The following is a 5,116-nucleotide window of genomic DNA, read 5'->3' on the forward strand; positions in this document are numbered from 1 at the left end:
TAATTAAACAATGCTAGTAAACAAATCGAGTAGCAATTGTATTTTTTTTTAGCTTACATGCCTTTCAGACCGGCCATTTTTTACAACATATTGTTATTTCTACTCTATATGAAATATATTCTGAGGTTGTGTTTTGGGGAGCGTTCACCTCTCCTGCGTGAAGTTCCTGGATCGATCCCAGCACGTGCTAAATGGGCTTTGTGTTGGAGAAACACTGTGTGTGGTTTTTCTCGAGGTTTTCCCGTTTTCTCACATATTTTTCATTCTACTATTCCATTCATTCTCACCATCGTCTCCTTTAGCATACCCGGTATAATCGTGGGACGTAAAACTCAAAGATTTCATTTCATATAAACTTTGTTGCAAAGTAACCTGATAGCTGAAGATACTTTGCAATACATACAAAAAAGAAGTATTTTCAACATATGAACATAATGTTTCTGTGCAATGTTTTCTCTCCTCTATTTATACATTTCACTTCCTACACAATACTGCATGCAGTCTACAAATATTGAGGTTGGACTTACGGTACCGGTGTCAGTACTTAGTACGAATTATCGATATTTGTAAAGAAAATTATGTATTTTCTGGTACGGACATAGGAACCACATTCTGATAGTTTAGTATGTCCCACAAAAATGGCAACTCAAGAACAGCAAAAATCTCCGAGATCTGATTTGCCTTGGTTCCTCTTTATATCCAAGAATATCATCCCAACCGTAATCAGTGGAAGATTTACGGGATTTGGAGCTTTCAGGCTGAAGCCCACCCAAATTGCAGAATTTCTTTTAAAAAAATCTAATGTTAGTCATTCCTATACGTCTACGCTTCAAGCCCTTCAAAAAGTCTAGTCATTTCTAAATAAAGGAAATCTTTCTGTGTGAAGTCCCTCTCAAACTATTTTTCTGAATCCACCGCTGTTCGTAATTTATTTCCCAACAAGAAATCCATTCCCACATCTACCTGAATAGGAAATTTTTCTAAAGTTAGACGGCAGGAGGTACCAGTAGTAATAATTTCCTATCTGAGGGGTTACCTTTGATCAGTGCAAAGTAGCCCCGATTAGAGGCTCAAACAGCCTTCTCCCAGTTTTATTTTTGTATGACTTTCAAACGTTTCACACTTCAATTTCAACTATTGTCTCAAAGTCCCATTATACATAGAGTATTCTACGAAACTGACTTGACTTTGACAAAAATTCTTGTAGGTGATATCTTTCAAATTTTGTCGGCCTTTACAGTTACTGCTTTCCATACCTCTATAACAACAAACCCTTCACTTAATTAGAACTGATGTTAACCGTCAACATTATAGTCAAAATCCAGTTAGATGTTCTATCATACGGTGGCAGTTGAAACTTTCTCTTTAGTCCATAATTTTACCGACAGAGGACTGTGAAACTTTTGCCGTATTTTGTGCAAAGTTAATCCTGAAGTGCAAAATAATCCCGTCTTACGGTACTTACAGAAGATTAGTCAGCAATTTTCACATTAATTTTAAAGGTGACAACAAGTGGAGCCTAGGGCTGTGTGATATTTTAAGGTGAGGACTACTGGTGCAAGGATTTTAAAGTATTGTTTTTCCTCCAACGGCTACTCCTTTTTGAATTCTGACTACATGGTCATTATAGGAAGGATCAGCGAGTCTTTCCAACTACGGTATAGCTCCGACAGATTCACAATGCTCAGAGAAAAGACAAAATAGTATGTTTTCAACTTTAAAGTGAGAACCACTGGCGTTTTTACCCTGCTATGCAAAAGTAAGTGAGTACTCCAATGGGGTTCCAATGCGGTACCTAATTTCTGCATTTTAGATTAATGGAAATACATGTCTCCAAAATGTAAAGAACTGATTTTTTTTTTTTTTTTACTGAAAACTGCAACTCGGTAAGCCTTATGGATACCGAGATATGGGAAAATAAAGAGCGATACTATAAATATGTGGGGCTTGCATACTTGACGCTACAATTCGGAAAATGAATTAAAATATGACTTACGGCTATCAAGATGCTGTCAAATAAAGGGAGGACCAACACAGTTAAGGGGTTTTCGTGTTAGATGCTAAAATTTCCGAAATCAGTCATGGAAAGTTAATAAATACCAGTAACAATTTCATCTTAAAGTAATTAGATATCTTCATGGGGTGTTAGAACATCATGGAGTCTGCCAAAATTAAATTTTAAAAGCTATTGAAAATATAATCTGACATTTGTAAACAGTATTTGAAATATGTGTTTACCCAAAACTTCCAGCTAGTACATCTAACATCTGGAGAAACACTGTGAAATAAAAGCGTATGAGATCTTGAAATTTCGGAAACAATTACTGGTCGCAACAAAATTAAATAAGATGGTACTTCTATGGGTTAAATGGGTACCTCAGTACAATTTCGATCGAAAGATTAGTTCAGCCCTAGGTTTTTTTCAGGCAATTCCAAGGGTTCATCAAGCTGTGCAAAGAATGAAAATTCGCTGTCAATATCTAAGATAGTAACCAAGATATAAGGAATTATATATTTTATGACGTAAAAATAGAGATCTTTATATATTTATACTTTTGGGTCTTTCCTATAAGAAAAAAATTCAGAAAACTACTGTATATACCTTAATAGACAATTCAATGGGCGGGGATACAGTAGCTTAGTGGTAGGGTGTTTAACTAATCTTTTTTTGCAGAAACTATTGGAGTATTCACTTAACCCATAGAGATACGATCATACTTAACTCCCCATTTAATTAAATAAAAGGAAATATTTCAGTGTAGCGACCCACGATTATGCGTTTTAGTCTCAGGGAGATTTTGATTAAAGCAAGTGAATGTTGTTGACAGAATTGGTGGAATGCAAAGGTGGGAGGAAAGAGAGTTCCTCGAGAAAACCCAGGAATACGATGTCCACTACAAGCTGACTTGGCTGCGGATCGAACCAAAAACTAAATACACCAGAGGTAAGCACTCTACCACTAAGCCACCGTGCCCCCGCCCATTTAATTGCCTATTAAGGTATATACGGTTGTTTTCTGAAATGTCTTCTTCTTACAGCAAACACTCAAAAGTACAAATCGATGTGGGTCTCTATTTTTACGACGTCATAAAATACACAATTCCTTATATCTCGCTTGCTAAATTAGATATTGACAAAAAATGTTCACTTTATTTTAGAGCCCGATAAACGCTTGGAATTGTCCAAAGAAAATTTAGAGCTGAATTAACCTTTCGATCGAAATTGTACTGACGAGTCTGAGGTACTCACTTAACCCATAGAAGTACCATCTTATTTAACTTTTGTTAGGATCAATAATTGTTTTCTGAAATTTCAAGATCTAATACGCTTTTATTGTATGGTGTGGTGTATCTCTAGCTGCTAAATGTACTAGCTGGAACTTTTAGGTAAATACATATTTCTAATACTTTTTACAAATGTCAAAATATATTTTCCAAAGCTTTTAAAATTTAATCTTGGTAGATCCCATGATGTTCTTAAACTCCATGGAAATACCTAATTACTTTAAGATGAAATTGCTACTGATGCTTATTAACTTTCCATAACCCGTTTCGGAAATTTTACCACCTAACACGAAAACCCCATAACTGTATGGATCCTCCCTTTATTTGACAATATCTTGATAGTCATATTTTAATTAATTTTCTAAATTGTACTGTCTAATATGCAAGCTCCACGTACCTACGGTGTCGCTTTTTATTTCACCATATTTCGGTAACTGTTAGGCGTACCGACTTGCGGTTTCGGTAAACACACACCTCTAACGTTCTTTAAAACGTTATTAAGACATATTTTAGAATGTTTAGAAATGAGAGTTCTGCGAATATCATGGTACCCGAAAACGCCCATCAGGGCGTGTGTGTAGTGTATTTAATTGAAAGTACTTTTGAGGTTGCTGTAAGCCCTCGTAATTACGTTTCCGAAACTGCACCATCTAGTACGCAAACCCCACACTTCTATGGTGTCATTCTTTATTTTCCCATATCTCGATATCCATAAGGCTTACCGAGTTGAGGTTTTCGGTAAACAGATGTCAGTTCTTTACATTTTAGAGACATACATTTCCATATATCTAAAAAAATACAGACATTAGGTGCCCCATGGTACCCCGAACACCATTGGGGTACCCACTTACTTTTGAATAGTAATACATTTTGAGTTGTTGTTCAGCATCAATAAACACTTCATAGTTTTTCTACGTGCAACCCAAAAGTCCATACCTGACCAAACAGATTTTGTCCATTTAATCTAAAAAATGTTAAGATATTTTGTATTGTTAAGTACAACCAAATTAAGCACACTGAATGTAACATTTTAAATATTTTGTGATTTTTGTTGCAGGTATTTCGTGCATCAAACCAGGATTCTGCTTGAAAGACAGTCAAAAGAAGCAGTGTAGGTTGTGGCTAAAAGTACGTCCTTTCTGAAGACAGACCCAATTGTACTTACATTCTTTTGTACGAATATACTGTATAACCCTAATAAAGATACTGTACTACAAATTATTTCTTTCTTCCATAAATTAGAATAAAATATTATCTCTGTTTAAAGAAGATGTTTGTTAATGTTAAGTCATTTCAACTCTTTTTCTCTGTAATAAGAACATTATCCCTCGCAATATTTTTTATCTTTGTGCTATTACGATTGGATGAAGTAAAATTCTATACGAAGTACTATTATTTCAGACATGAATTAATAACTAATGTATTGTTCTATATGTAAGACAATGTGTATACTGAACATGTCTAGCGAAGGTGTTGTTTTAATACAGAATCTATAACTCAGCTTTTCAGTAGTCAACTTTATTGGGAATCCAAAGAAAAAAGTTTAAAAAAAATGTTGGACTTACCAACGTATATGTGTTCGAATTCTGGACTAATCCAAATTATCCAGAGAAATCATTATATATTTCTTTGTTGCTATTTCAGATGTATCCTTTATCCAAGTCGTGTGAAACGGATACTTCATACATCGCTATACTTTGTATGAACTATGTTCCGTATTTACTTAATCACTTTGTAACTTTCTCTAGTGTTGACAAGGTCGCAGGTGTGAATCCAATAGTTTAGTGTTTCGCTCATGTCACTTTGTGACTAAGGTACGTCCTGTCGGTATA

Source organism: Thermobia domestica, chromosome 6 (assembly GCF_964235325.1).
Source record: "Thermobia domestica chromosome 6, izTheDome1.hap1.1, whole genome shotgun sequence".
NCBI classification, from domain to species: domain Eukaryota; kingdom Metazoa; phylum Arthropoda; class Insecta; order Zygentoma; family Lepismatidae; genus Thermobia; species Thermobia domestica.